The sequence below is a fragment of the Amblyomma mixtum genome, chromosome 1 (assembly GCF_055824585.1).
Source record: "Amblyomma mixtum isolate Tamu chromosome 1, ASM5582458v1, whole genome shotgun sequence".
Taxonomy (NCBI): Eukaryota; Metazoa; Arthropoda; class Arachnida; order Ixodida; family Ixodidae; genus Amblyomma; species Amblyomma mixtum.
This window is the reverse complement of record NC_143012.1, coordinates 273033025-273048909: the sequence shown is the minus strand read 5'-3', so window position 1 is coordinate 273048909 and position 15885 is coordinate 273033025. Positions and strand designations below refer to the sequence as shown.

The 15885-nt window shown below is 51.8% G+C and overlaps 1 protein-coding gene across 1 annotated transcript in view; it reads left to right on the top strand.

Moving 5' to 3' along the window:
• The first annotated feature begins 1993 nt into the window (after window positions 1–1993).
• LOC149371709 (uncharacterized) overlaps window positions 1994–15885 on the top strand; it is a 59185-nt gene continuing 45293 nt past the window's right edge. The window contains exon 1 of the mRNA XM_089565975.1: window positions 1994–2268. The gene's annotated coding sequence lies outside the window, so the exon portion shown is untranslated. The remainder of the gene's footprint in view (window positions 2269–15885) is intronic.

Here is a 15885-nt window from a genome sequence, read left to right as displayed (position 1 = left end):
CTGTAGTTCAATAGGCTCCTTACTCTCTTGATATGGCCCCCTACGACTACTGGCTGTTTCCCAAAATCAAGAGGCCATTGAAAGGAGCGCGATTTCAGACAAGAGAGGACATTATGGCTGCAACGACAGCTGAGCTAAACTCCACTCTGAAAGAGGCCTTTTCGGAATACTTCCAACTGTGGCAGCACCGCTGGGAGAAGTGTGTGGAGTCCCAAGGAGACTGCTTTGAAGGTGATTAGGTTTCCAACGCTCCAGTTATGTCTTTTTTTTTTTCTTCAGCCAAAGGTCGGATACTTTTCTAACAGACCTCGTATAAAATCGCTTTTCAGGAACACACCACGAACGGTGTTCAGTGACCTGTGAGCAGCTACTGTGGCAGGGATGTCCCCTATGGATACTATACTTGGGAACTCTTTGCGTGGTAGGCATTTTATTTGAGTCCAATCAAAAGGTCCCCCCACCTGTCGTTTCAGTTATATCTTAAGCCGAAGGCTTAAGATATACTACACTTTGCTACTACAAATGATCGTAACATGCTTGCTGGTTTTTCTTCGGCTTCGCTGTGAACGACGTGGATGCTGTGATGCTCGGGAACCCGGCCGTGGTGTCGCAACTCACCAACATATGCACTTTGCGGGCGCCCCTGAGGGGTTCGCATAAATTGGCGGTCATCAAGTTAATATTCTGAATGTGTTTTTTAGCAGGTATATTTCCGTAAGCTACAACGCCGTCGCTAGCGCTTCGATATTTCGCACGAATGCTCGTTTTGAACGGTTATTCATAGTAGCCAATATTTGTAGAAATACTCGATTCGCACCCGATTCGGTAGCACAGGCAAACTATTCGTATTCGATTCGTTTTGGAAAAAAAAAAAAAAAGTACTGTTCGTGCGCCCCTAATAGTTTGTGTAGTGTTTTCCGAGGATAAGCGCTGTATAGCGTCCTGCTTAGCGCTTTTCATGTTTCTGCGTACGTGCTCGTCATTTCTTTGCAGGACGTCTTCCAATGCTCGAAAGCAGCTAGGCCATTTTTTAGAGCGCAGCTCTTTGGCGTCCGTTCCTGGGTTTCGCGTCGTCGTCGGCGTTGTCGTCGGCCTCGTAACCAGCTCCCCCCCCTTTCATCCCCCCAGCGCTATCGGCGTCAGCGGCATCAGTCAGTCGCTGCTATCTCTTCCCTCCTCCCTTTATCGTGTTGTCCGCTTGCTGCGCGCGCTTCTGCCCCCATCGTTTGCCGCTGGGTGTACACGCCGCCCCCCTCCCCCCTCTTCCTGCGAGTCTCCGGTTGTCAAAGCGCCGGCTCGAACTTAATTCCTTTCTTCGCTCCTCCTCCAATGCAACCCCTGTGCGGTGGCAATCAGAGAGCCAGATCGGTGGCGGCGGATCTGTATATGTGCACCGCCCGAGCCGAAATTGCGAATACGAGTGAAAAAAAAAAAAATTCTGTGATAGCGCATACATGTGTTGCTCGATTTCTTTGCCTCAATCTATCGAAAAGGTGAAACAGCTTATTTGCTGCGCTCAAATTTCGCATTAGGAAGTAACGTAATCGTCGGTAATTTTTTAACTTGATAGCTTTTGTGCGCTTTATTTGTGCTCTATTCTGGCACCTGTCTTCTCTCACCTTCTACGAGGAGATAAGTAGAAATTGGAGCGCCTGTCTTGTTTCTGTGTTCGTCCTGTTTTGTACAGCGCTAAAAAAACTATGATAGGCGTTTGAAATTCTCAGCTGCCCATACCAGCAGCCCTTAGCAAGTGTCAGCTTTCTTCTTTTTTTTTTTTTTGTTTCCAGGCACCGAAGGAAGAAGGAAAAGCGAAACGCACGGCTGCCTGCAAAACTCACCCGCGCACACCACCAGCAGCGGCGGCGCCTGCCAGGAACGGTGCGATGTCGCCTCGCTCGGCTACCTTCGGCGCAAAAAGGTCCAGCGCCGCTCCGCCAGGGGCGCTGAGCCACATTTGCCCTCTCCCACCACCACCCGCTTCCTCCTCGCCCCCGCCGCCGTGAACTCGCAGCAGCCGTCGTGGTCGTTGGCGTTCCCGCCCGCTTGCCGTGCTTGTCGATTTGTGCGGTGGACCAGCAGTCCGCGACGGTTCTGTTGTGTCGCGCGAGGGGCCTTTCCGGCTCGCAGCATCAGCAGCTAGGAAGTCTGCTGCCGTCGACGATTGCGCGCGCCCCGTCTCGTCGCTTGCTAGCAACCCTCTCGACTCCTTTCTATGGGATTATCGTCGGTCGTCGGCCTCTGACAGCTGCTTGTTTTCCTCTGGCCGCTGTAAGTACTCGACGTTGTCGCGTGGCTTCTGTTGCATGCTTCGTGGCAGTATTTTCTTTCGTTTCCTTCTCGCTGTGAAAGCGATTTCCAGACATATATAGTAAGATATTTTTGTGTGACCAGCACTCAACTGACACCCGCTGGAAGCGTAAACACCCCGTGTTTGCAAGATTAGCTCGGTCGGCGCAGTCGTCCTCGCCAGCACCTCGGTTCACGATTCCTAGTTCGGAATCCGTGCTTGATCATCGTAACCGTCCGGGCCTGGCACCGCAACGAAGCGTTTGTCATCAAGACAGCTTTGGAAGATGCTCGCGCTCTCGCCCAAACGTGCGTGCGCTGGGGCCCGGTGGGGCGATGCAATGATGCGCATCCGGATGCTGCCGCTGTTGCTATCACTATCGCGCGCTCTTCCTTTCCTGAGTAGAAAGCGGCCTCCTTCCTCTGATGTAGCGTGCACCGACAACTTGCGTTGCGCTTTTGCAGACGCCGAGGCGGCGCACCCTTTTGCTCGATAACCGATCGCGCTGTAGAAGTAAGTGGTTGAAAGAAAAGGAAAGATGCACGGGCCTGTGACTGGTGAGTTGTCACCACCACTACTGCCGGCGTGCCGGTAGGGAGGAGGAAAATAGGTAGAGGCGGGGAGGAAAGGGAGGAGGAGAGAGTATACCGATCGCGCGGCGCGGGAGCATGTTTTTATCCTCGCTATGGTGGCATATCCTCGCTCTGCAGCGCGACGAACGGACAATGAAGGAGGAAACACGCAGGGACGCTTTCCCTGCGTATTTCCTTCTTCACTGACCCGTTCGTCGCGCTGTCTAGTCATGGGATGTCGTCACCAACTAGCTCAACAACTTACCCCTGTATATTCGTTGTGTGTACGCATGTGCGACCCTATGAGGATCATCCCGATATAGATATTGAAGTGCTGTTGCGAGATGAGTGGGGCGATTCGTGTCGAGAGAGACCGCTATCACTACTGCATAAAATGAAATGAGTGTTATCGGAGTTACGCTTGATAGGCTTATTATGAAGAATGCTAGCAGGTAAAGCGCGTTTTTACATCCGGGGTGGTGGCTGCTTTGACGAGTATGCGAGCGAGATTGGGTGGTGGTGACAGTTTTGGTTGATTTCTTTTTGTTTTTCTTTCGATTTGTAGTGAGTCCTTGCATTTCGTTTCGAGCGGAAGCAGCTCAGACGCCACGAGGCCAACGATCGAGTCGCTTGTAGTCCGACCTAGGTGCAGTCTGGCGTAGTTTTATTTCACAGCTGTGCTGCGAAGCCGTAATTCAGTCGAACTTGCGTCGAGTGACAGCCAGATGGCTTGCAACAGCAGCGCTTGGCTACGCCGAGCTTTTGCGTTTCATCCCTTAGCATTTTTCCCCTCAGCTCATCAGCATTTTGTTCGCGACTGCGCGACGCTGTCTCGTTGCCTTGGCTGGTCTCAGCCGTGTCCCATTTTTCCAGTGTTCAGTGAACTGCGGTGCGTTTATTAAACCACGCGAATCATGCAACTCCTACACGTTCAGCTGCTTCAGCAAGGTGCGTAGATTCCGATGCTCCCTCAGTGGGCGGCCTAGCAGAATTCCAGAGATTTCTGCCGCTGTAATGCATTCCTGTGATAGCAGTCATGGAAAGGGAAAGGAGAGCTCGTTATGACATACTTACGAAGGAAGTCTACAGCCACCAAAACCGAGGAGGGCGGGAATGTTTCTATCTTTTTTTTAAATTTGTGCTGTTGATCAATGATAAAATAATAGTGTAACTGTCTTGTCGCTGAAAGATCAGAAAGCACAAGAAAAAATAACCACATTCCGCCGGTGGGATCTAAACTTACGAATATCGCGTCCGGTGATCTACCGATTGTGCTACGGTTGCGGCTGTTCAGTCTTCTGCTTTCGAGACTCCAGGCTGGACTTAACAGCACACCTTTAATACATGAACTCGGGGCTGAAGTAGAAAAAAGTGACTGAAAATTCTGCAGCGCGACACACACGGCACAAAACAGCTTAGGCCAAATACAAGCCTAGCTTGTTGGCGAAAGAGGTTGGGTAAGCGAGATCAAGCGAGATGTACTCTCACTACCATCTAATGTACTGTAACACGTGGCGCCATCTACCTGGTGTCAAGGCCTTTGCACCAACCATCCGCTAACTCCTCTGGCTTGCCGACTGCTGCGTATAAAACCGTCATCCGCCAGCTGCGAACGAAACTGGTCACATTTCTTAAACGTGCATACAAGGCTTCGCAAAAGGATTTCAGGAGAACGCATTCGAAAGCTTGTGCGCGTACAGTGGAACAGTTTCAATCCATGTTGCTGCGCGTAGTGCCGCATCCAGCGACAGTGACTCCGAGTCCGATATGGACTGACTTATAGGTCAGTTTTCATGTTGCCTTTCTCGGTGCAGTAGAACAAGAAGTTCGTTTCACAAATATGGCATTTATATATGCATACTTGCCTGAACTTCGCAGCGTTATTATTCTCTGTTTTTGCCATGTTTCGCGAAATTCCCAATTTTTCATGAAAAAAAAAATCCTTCAAAAAGGTTTTTTTTTTTCAAGCCATTCAAAATTTCTTTAAATTTTACATCTCTACTTCTAACCCGCCTCCACATCACTTACACAACCCAACAGAAGCGGGTATCCCTGTCCGAGGCCTGGCGCTTCGCCCTGCAGGTTCCCCCCTCCCGAATAATATGACAAAGGATGCCCATGATGGCCGCCGCCTCGCGCGAGCGGAGGCCATTTCCGAGCAGTATGGTGCTCGACCAGGTGTATTTTACACGGACGCGGCCGGTCCACACCATGGGGGTTGGTACACGGCTGCCGTCGTCCACCAAAACAACCCAGTTCAGGGCCTCGCCTTCCGTGCCCCCAACATTGCATCCGCGGAGGAAGTTGCTATCACACTTGCAGCCGCGGATACAGCGTCCCGAGTCATTATCACAGACTCAATGAGAGCTTGCCGCAGTTTGGAACAGGGACAAATTCCAGATCGTGCCTTCCAAATTTTACATAGATGTGAGTGCCGGGGTTTCCCAACCCGGCGCACCATCATCAGGGCCCCAGCACATGCGGGGATAGAGGGAAATAAGGTAGCGGACGCTACCGCCCGCGCGCTTAACCACCGGGCATCGCCTCTCCCGCTGTCTGATCCGGCTCCTCATTTCAATCCGGCTATTACTTTTCGGGAGATCTCTCTCCTGTATCAAACCTCTTTCGGCCGATACCCACCCCCCTGTAAAGGCCTCAAGAAGCTTCGCCTCTACGCCAACACGTTACTGTGCCCGGCAGTGCTTAAACATTTCCCTGCTGTTCGTTCTTGTAGCGGTGGAGACGTTCCGCAACGTAGCACAAGAGCGCGGGTTCTATTCCTGGCTGCGGAGGCAATATTTGTGATGCGGGCGAAATACAGAAACGTCCTTGAGGTTTCTCTGCACATTAAAGAACCGCAGTTGGCCGAAGTTAACTGTGTCCTCTAGACGACAGGCATCCTCTCACAGCGCCGGCGCATTACACTGTTCAAGCAATGTCTGAATGTACAGTCGCGAGTAGAAAAGATTAGCGCACATGACGGAACACCGCAGCGCCGGAATGACTACGCATGGCGCTACGGGTGACGAAGAGACTGATAACGAGAGTGCCCGGCCGTTCCCATTCTACAGTATTAGGGGGGTTCAGCGGACTGTCACGGCCAAGCAAAATTTATTTTTCTGTCTCGCCCTCTCTCTTTTTTTTTTAAACAGCCTATTATTCCCGCGAGTTCCTTTTGACAAACCATCACGGACATCAAAAACACAGAAATAAAAAGAAGCTATCTTTGCTGATGATAACCGAGCCAAAATAAATGCCTCATGCACAGTCACGTAGGGTCGGCACTTTGACGCTCGGGCAGTGGCACGCTTGATAAAGCTTTCTTCCCCCCCCCCCCCATGCTGCACACATGAAAACGGCCCGATAGGCAGGTCTGTGAATCGCAGCGCCACGTTGTGAGATATCACAATACTGATCGCCAGTGATTTGTGCTATTATTTTTTACTCGTGACTGTACTATCGGGCCGGAATGAAACGCGAACACGGGAACGCGTGGCCTGTGGCTAATTTTGGTACAGCGCGCGCCGTCTAGCAGCGTCCGCGATAAGCTGCTGACGTGTGCACTGGGTTGGTGGCTTCTTCCCTATGCAGCCTTTGCTCGACTTGCCGAGTTTGGCAATCCCCGTCTAGCACCGGCATGGCCCCAGCCACATCGGTGACGATGTGGTTTTTGCTCCTCGTAACCACCGCGTTACTTCTCAGTGCAGTGATGAAGCTTGACTGCCCAATGAGGTCGGTTATGATCGTGCAAGCGATATCTGCTTCGGCAGGATGTCGAAGGCTCAGGTCGATCTTTCTTGTGCGTATGCGTAAAAAAAATGCGACAATTTTAGTTAAACGTTCTGAAATGTCGCAGAGACTATGACGGATGCCGTAGTAGAGGGCTCAATTTAATTTAGACCACTTAGGTTTCTTTAAAGTGCGCTTACATCGCACAGCGTGCGGGCGGTTTTGTATCTCGTCTTAATTGATATACGACCGTCGCCACCTGGATCGAGCCCGCGACATTGGAATTAAAAGCCACTTGCCAAAGCCACTGAGGTGCCGTAAAAAAAGTTTCCCAAATTAATTTAGTTTTTATTGACTCTTAATTAATTCACTCTTTTATTCACAGCACAACTGAAATTGCACAAGCAAGTGAATTGCGCAAATATTGCACAAATGAAGTTTTACTGAAATGTATGTGATGCAAAAATTAAACACAGACATCATGCCGAAGCGGCCGTCACTAGCACGTTTATCCCAGAGGTCATCCGGCAGTCTAATGGCCGAGAGATCGCGCTGAGAGATAACGCGGTCATCAAAGAAAGAGAAAACCGCAACGTCATCCCGCTCGCCTAGATCGTGGAGTGGCGAGTGTTGTTATCGAAGCAACACGGCTAGCGCCATGCTAGAGCTAGACGGGGATTGCCAAACCGCGGCAAGTCGAGCGAAGGCTGCAGTTCTAGGCACAATACCTGCACACAGGGCGACTGGGGAAGAAGCCACCAACCCAGTGCACACGTCAGCAGCTTATCGCGGACGTTGCTAGACGGCGCGCGCTGTACCAAAATTAGCCACAGGCCACGCGTTCCCGTGTTCGCGTTTCATTCCGGCCCGATAGTACATCTGTAGGCTCTTTGGCCCAAATCTGGGGCCATGCGGGTTGCGGCCGGCCTTTCGTCGCAAAAGCAACACTACGCCCACCGTTTCGCCTCTTTAGCGTGGCCGCACTTCCGCGGTGGCGGCGACTCCACAAATGACCTTGAGCCGTCGCCTAGCAACCGCAGCAGCTGCCGCCGCCGCGCTTCGCCAGATGGCGCCGCCGTCGCCGGAGCTCGCTTCGTGTAATAATAATAGAGCTTAGCCAAAACGCCTAAACGCCTAACTACAAGCGAATCCTAAGCGCAGCCAGGCAGCCGTTGATTTCGCAACACAACCAGGTTTAACCAGAGCTAAACCACTGCCATTTTTTATATTTCAGAGTCGGTATAGTTAACTGTGCTCTCAGCAGTCGTGCGGATGAACGAAAAAATTGGCAGTGAGCACATTTCGATAACGCGCTCGGAAGAATCACAGGGCAGCGTCCTCGCTGCTGCTCCACCTATTCACGCAGTCTCAGCAAGTAAAACACGAAGTCGCCTAAAATTATTCGGTGTCGACAGCAGTTTCAATCCTTTTGTGCCTTGCCGTACTTCAGTCCACGTACACGCCGCGGTATCGGATGATCGCGCAACACCTGCACTACGGCCGCCGCAGCTCTGCGACTAGACAAGACCCCATCGTGTTGCGCCATCTGTCCGTGTTCGAGAGAAGCGCAAGGAGCAGCGAATAAGGTCTGGCCTCTGACACCGTGCTACAAGTCTAACATGAAGAACCCTCATTGGCTGCCTCTGCAGCCGTGCCTTTCCAGAAGCGCCATACATTCTGTTTGCCCATCTGCATTTGCCTCTCTGCAGGACATTGGGACAATGTGCAAAATCTTTTATTAATGCGAAGGAATTGCTAGGCTATGTCAGCGGGGTCATGTGGACAAAACGTGTCCGCAAAACATGTCCGCAGCAGTTGTGACGTTCTCAGAAGAGAGAGAGAGAGAGAGAAAAGGACGGAAAGGCAGGGAGGTTAACTAGGCGATGCCCAGTTGGCTACCCTACAACCAGAGCCAAAAATGTCGAAAAACACCGCAGTAGCGCGGACGTCGATATAGTGAGTGAACGGGAAAACAGCCGTGGACGACAAAATAGTGGAAAATTAGGCAAAGGAGTGAAAATAAAATTTGGAATGAATTGAAATCTATTTGATGAGTGATAATTAATCGAACAAAAAAGTTTCATTGACGAAAATAATTTAGTTAATTATCAGCAAAAACCATTGGACGGTTGATTAGGCTGGACGGGGATGTAGTAAGTGGACGGGAACGCAACCACGGCGCCAAATTTGGAAAATCCAAAAAGGTTGATGAAGATAAAAGAAGGTATAATCATTGTAAATAGATCGATTTTTAATTATTGAATAAGATAATTACGCAAATTCAGTAGTTAAATTAATTAACAAACAAGAAAATGATAAAGAGAGTCAAAGAGAGGTGACCAGTCCCGAGGAAGCTTCAATGCTTTCGCGTTCTCCCAATACGGGTCGTCGCAGTGAACTTTTACCTTTCCCCCTTCCCCTTGAAATGTATTCACCTCAGTTTTGCGCCCGTTACCGCATTTTCTAGCACATTTGCTTTCTTTAAGAACTGTTTTTTGTAGGCGTTTGCTACCGTCTCTCTCTCTCTCCCGTCAACCTCGTTTATAACGCAGATAAGTGCGTGTCGTCAGTGCTTATGCACTGGCTGCCATTTTTGATTTTTCATTAAAGGGCCTTATATATATCTCTCTCCTCCTCACTGAGCTACCGCAACGGCGCCCTCAAGCCCCGTTCTCTCTCCATTGCCCTAACGCCCTCGTTTTGAACAGCAGCCGTGATGGCCCGGGCTTTTGTGTTCTCGTTCCATTTGATGACCGTGGTTGTTTATTTGCAAGCACGCGACTGGAGATCCCCGATCGTAGCGGTTGGTGCTGGACTTCCCCCCTATGACGTTGCGACGACGCTTTTCCCGGCCACTTCGCCATGCCGTTTTTTCGGCTGACGAGTCGGAGGAGAGTGCGGGGAAAAGTGTTTGTCCATTCCGGTGCTTAATTCCACTCCGCTGCCACAAAGTGGCTGCAGGCGACAATCACTGAATGGCGATTAGGATCTTTTCTGTATATGAGTGCACTGGCTTCATTACATTCACTTCTTTCTCCTTAGTGCTGCGCTCACCTTCTGCCGCACACGCGTATGCCTCGGCCGTTCATTACCGAGTTCACGAACGTCCCCCACGCAGTTTGCTTAACTGTCCTGACCGCCTTCCACTTTTTACTGCTTGCCTAACAACATCCAACACAACGGCTACTACTTAGGGGAAGGGGGTTGTCGCCGAAACGTCCTCTTCCTCATTGCGTTTATTTCTGCCGCCTTCTCAGAGGGAGGGCTAAATGCCGCTGGCATTGATCTCGCATACGCCGTGGCTCTATCTTCCTTGTGGCCACTTAACGCGGGAAAAAAGAAACTAAACAAGAAAGGAAGGGACGTAGGGGTTGCGCAAATTATCTTCCCCCTTCCCGGAGGCTTGATTTAATATTCGTGGCTCGTGTTTGGAGAGCCGCATAATGATGCAAATGGCGGAGACGGAAAAACAACAAGGCGAGCAGAGCCCGTTTAGTCGCAACGCGATCTTACGTCACTCACTTTCAGCAACCTAGGAAACGATGATAACGCGTTTGTTGGAATCGGCTGCGGTGAACGCTGTGGCAGCGGCGAAGAGCGACCACCTGATGATGATGATGATGATAACTTTATTTTCCGCCAGATAAGGAAGCCCCCTACTCCCCGTCCCCGGCCGCCCCGGCACGCAGGCCTTGGTGACGGCGGCCGGGACCTCCGAGATTATAAGCGGATGAAATGGTCTTGATTCCTCGCGGCTTCTTCCGCCAGGCGGATGGCTTGTTGCCGTGAAGCAGGGGCCCCGCTCCGCAGCAGAGCTTCCCAGGTTTCTCTACAATTTGTTTTCGCTAGTCCCTGGGGAGCTAGCGCATTCCCAGATTATGTGGTCGTGGGTCCCTCTCGTCCCACAGTGCTTGCATTTATCGTTTTCTTTATCTCTATGAACATGATAGGCCCAGACCGGGTTTACGAAGTTCCCAGCATGGAGGCGTCGCCCTGCGTGGCGCGTGACGTCACTCGGTTTCGCGCATGCGCATAACTCACCAGTTCGGCTCGAGCGAAGCTCGGCTCTGACCCGCGTAGTGAAGCTTTTCGCTTCAAAACAAAACAGTGCCTTGTAAGCCTGGAAGGCAGTCGACTGTTGTGGCCACGGACCGAGGATCTCGGCCTCTGTGAAAGGGCGAGGATCAAGGCGGTCCAAAAGTAAAAAAAAAAAAGAAGCTGCTGCGGGCATGGCTTGTGCCCTCCGAGATTTGGAAGTTTTTGGCGGCAGTCTCTAAGGCTGATGCGCTTCCTCGCCTCCGCTCGATGCGCTGAGAAATAAAGCCGGTCTCAGAGACCTACGGCAGTGCCTTCTCCTATCCAGTTTACTGTATATTAATTACTCTTTGCCCGTAGTGCTTTTTCACGCCACCTGCCTGTGCTTGTAGGCATTGTTACGACTCGACTTCCATCCCACCGCTGACAGCCAGTGATTCCGACTCGCCGAGCTAGTAGCGTGTTTCACCAGGCATCGGGTACAAAAACACCGCCGGTGTGCCCAATGAGGAAGGAACCCCGGAGGCGGGGAGTAGGAGAACCGAGGGAAAACTGTATTCACATATTCCGCAAATTCCGGAATTCTGCGTGCAACTTTTGCAAGAAAATCGGACATATCGAAATAGCTTGCGTCCCAAAGAAAAAGCGACGCAGAAATGCTGCGCATCAAATCGAGCCTAAGCCTGCAGGCCATAATGGAAGCATGTAACAGTCGCCCAAGAGGCCCTGCAAGCATGCCCAAAGTTCGTGGCGCCGCTACTCGTCAACGGCAAGATGCCGCAGTTCGGGGTTGCCTCTGCATGGTGCAGCATTTTCGCTAATCATCACCCACTCAGAAACGGCCTTTGGAAAAAGTTATGTCGGTCTATGGCCTTTTATAAGCGTCATTACGCACCCAAAGCGTTGCTTATTGTCAGCTGCTGGGAAATTTATGCCACTAGAGCTGTAGAACCATACAGCTGTTTTTACGGCGAAAGCGTTTAATGCCTCATCGTTGTCGACAGAAGGCTGTCAGAAGTAGCTTGTCAGCAGAGGTGTCCCGCTTTTGACGGGTGTCCACCGAGATATGTGAGACAGTTCCTGCGGTATTCCCTTTCCTTTCATACAATTATTTTCTTCATTACGGCCCCTCTTTCTTCTTTCACTTCCACTTCCTGTACGGTGCGGTTCAGGTTTCCTCAAAAAGCGTTGCGTTCAAAGGGCAAGGCATCGCGCCGAACGGGTGGTGGCGTTCCGTGGACCCTCGCAGCGCTACAACACGGTGTCGCGTTCCACTCGTAAAGACGAAGCTTAAGCGTCATCAATTGGCAGTTAATTAACATTTATTCATTAATCAGTAATTAGCCATTACTTAGTAATTGGTCATTGCTTGTGTGACGTCATTCAGTGGTGACGTCACCCGTGCCACAGAGGCAGTCAAAAACGCGTTCGCCTCTACTCACTTTAGACCGTCAAAGTGCCCCCTGAATTTTTTAGCTGTCTATAGAAAAGTATATCCGCCTGAAACTGCAGCTCTAGGCAGGCATAGGAAAGTTTTATAGCTATTTGGACCAATTACATACAGCCGACGATATGATATTTTGTATAGGACCTACGATCGGAGTTGTCCTACGAAACCTGCACCGCTAGTGTGGTCAGGCTTGAACCTTGTCACGGGGTCAGGAGAGCACTTGAGCCTCGTTGGCACTGCTCAAGCACAAGTTCGGCAAAGTCTAAGGATTGCGTTCTTCCACTGCATTGCAACCCTTTGGGCAGTAACCGGTGCAGTGCACTCCGTCTGCAAGGCGTAAATCAAACGAAAGTCTAAACGCGCTCCGAGCATACAACGCTGCACTGCCTGCTAGAAAAGCACGCAGGTGTTTTTGATGAAAACCTCTCCAGCTACACGGGACCACCCTCCTCAACTGCTCCACGCTGGAGTCCCAAAGGGCTCTGGTCAAGCGGGCGCGAGACGGAGCCTCGTCGTGCGGTGTCCCGGACTAAGGATACCGACCATGCAGAATGGTTTTTTAGCCCTCAAGCTCTCTTTGAATAAAAGTTTTTCACCACCACTACCACCACCAGTTCACACTGAGCTAGACCCAAAAGTCCCACCACGCTTTTGCAAAGCTCGATCGGTTCTCCTTGCACTCAGACCAGCTGTCCAGGAAGAGTTTGATCGTTTGGAGCAACAGGGCATATTGCAACCAGTTCAACATTCTGACTAGGGCGACACCCTTGGTGCTGTCAGCAAAAAGCCTGGGTTGTGTGCGGTGGCCCTGAGACCTTGCACGGTCCGAACTCGCTCGCATAATAAAGTTTTCCATCTATCAAGGCTGTGTGGCGACTACAGTAGCACGAGGAATTCAGCGTCCGTGAAAGCCGCTTATCCGTTTCAAACCGCTGAGAAGATGCTGGCCACACTCAGAGGTGGCAAGCATATTGCCGCGTATCTTTGCACTGTTTGTTTGTTCATTCTTCAAAGCTGGCACGTGGCTTTAGCGCTTTTTTTTGTGATGCAAGACGCGACCAGATTTATCTCGATTGATCGCATCGAGGCGGAGGCGATTCTACGTTGTTCCAGAACGCTGCGGTAACTCGTACCTTGAGAGTTCGCTACCAACTTTAAATTGAGCACGGCCAAGAGCGGTGGGCATTCTGTTCGAAGACCGCCGAGCACGCTTGTTGCTTTCGCCGCCGCCGAGTGATTAAATTTATTGTGGGCGCAGATGAGCCCAATAAACAATTTACATTTGGAAGCACTTTTCGCTGTCTTGCTCACTGCCTGGACTCCCGTCACGACTACGGGGCATTTGGTGGAGGTACTAACGAATTTCCTTGTCGCCCTCACCCCCTGGGAGCCGCCAAAGTAGCTCGAGCCGTATCGAAGAAGCAGATCACGATAAAGCCGCATACGAAGCCTCAACCGAAGGCGAAGTAGCCGTCGTCTCCATAGGCGTTCACCTGAATACCTTATCGCACGCGAGCAAAGAAGGACTGCTCAACTATTACGTCAACCATGGCTTCGACACCAGACCCATTATTTTGCTCCAGCCCCGACTGCTGCCCACGTTCAGCGGTTCACCGGGCGAGGATCCTGAAGAATGGGGATCAGTTTGACCGTGTCGCCGTATTCAACAGTTGGGATGACCAGACTAAAGTGAGCCACGTTTTCTTCGCCCTGGAAGGACCAGCCAGAATTTGGCTTGAAAACCACGAAGCTTCTCTGACGACGTGGGAATCATTCAAGCGGGAGTTCCTGAAGGCATTCACAATCGTCGTCAGGATAGGAAGAGCTCAGCTCAGTCGCGCATGTAGCACCCGAATGAGACTGTGACCGCATACGTAGAAGACACGAAGCGCCTTTTTCGACGTGTCGGTCCTGAGATGACGGAGAAGAAGGTGGAGCTTTTGATACGTGGTGCTAAAGAGGCACTTTTAGGTGGTCTGACCCGCAGTCCACCGAAGACCGTGGCTGAATTCACCAGTGAAGAAGCCACCATTGAGAAAACCTTGGAAGCACGAGCCCACCATTGCCCTCGACAGCCCCAAGTGCCCTCAACAACCAACACGGATGGCAGAGCATTCCATCTTCCAACCAGTCTCAAGTATTGACCCTTGAGGAAATCGTCCGCGAAGAAGTGCAGCATGCGTTTGACTCCCCATCACCGGCGCCTCCAGATGAAGATGCCGCCATGACCTACGCAGCTGCAGTACGCAATCCTCAGCCACAACGACACAGCCTAAATGCGCTCTCTCGACGTGAACCAGCTGTTCCCGAACGCCGCCGCACTGCTCCCGCACTCCCAGCCTACACTACGCTCAAGACCCAGGAAATGCGACGCCTGAAGGACTTCCGACAACCGCCAGCTGTGCTTCCATTGCGGTGAAGTCGGCCATATTCTTCATCACTTCCCGTACCGGTCTTCGTGGTTTTGCTTCTTACGCACCTGTGACCACGCTTCGGTCAACGTCCGCAAGAAATCGACGAGTACCTGCCTCGGGAGGAGTATGCGCCGAACAGCCTTTTGCGCTCACCATCGCCGTCATCCTCGCGCTTTGCGTAGCCACGCCGAAAGTACGCAGCCGCTGTACAAGGAAGATCTCCTAGCCCTCGCAGGGTAAACTAATGACAGCAACCTCCAGAGGTGAGGTTGCTCACGAGCGAAACGCCGAAGATCCTTCAACGACCACGCCGAATAAAGACGCCGCCCCAGACACGCCGACGCGGCATACAGTGACAACCTCGACCACGACGCGAGCCGCCTTCAAGACGACGCCGCCACACAGAAAAGCTTTGACGATATGCCCTACCCACGATTCACATACCCGACGAAGCCGTGACCCGACGCCGAGGACGACCTGCAACGAAGAATAATGAAGAGAAGAGCCTCTTCCAGAGGCTGTTCTCTGTCGTGTAGCTGACCAGCTTCCAGGTGTACCGTACCAGACCGTGCGATACGTTGCCAGGTCGCAGCCAGTTTCTTCTCGTTTGTTCTGCCGCTTATAACTGCACGGCCTTCATGAAGTGCTCGCAAAAGGGCGGAAGGAGCTCCGTTCGCAACGGCTACGACGTGTGCATGGAAAGCAGAGATTCCTAAACGTTTGCTGTCGGCCACTTGTGATTTGTTCTGTTTGTGAGGGAACACTCTGTGTCACTTTGCGCACAACACAGTTAATGTTCGTCCTTTCGTCCTTTGTGACACTAGTTGTCGGAAAAGGTCCGGTCATCCTGATGGCTGGCTGCCACTGTGGTGACCATGGTCGCTTTCGTATGAGCTATAGCCTCTTCGGAACGATACTGCACGACGGCCGTCCGTGCACAGGAAGGGCCTTCACCCACTACCGAAAGTCTCTCCTGTTCCACCTTGGCGCAGGAGGGAGGGGGTGGGAGTGGGGGGGGGGGGGGGGGGGAGTGCGGGAGCGGTGGCGCGGGTGGGGTATGAATGATGATGGGCTGATGGGTTGTGTGACCCTGGGACAAGATGCTTTCGGGCGCCAAGTCCCCTCCCCTTCTGACAACGGCAGCAAGCGGTAAGAGCACTCGGAGAGGTTGCTCTTACCGAGCAACCTCTCGCGACTAATCATTAATTTAACACCCGCCAGGGTGAGCAGTTTGCTCGCAATCCGGTGGGCAGGTTGTGATCAGGCCGCAAGGTTACGTGACCTAGGCGGCACACCGGCCTCCTAGGTTGCTTTTCCTGGGATTTTTCGTTGATTTTTCGCTCGCGGTCAACGACGCCGGATTTTTTGCGACACGAGCTCCTTAACGCTTTCGCTTTG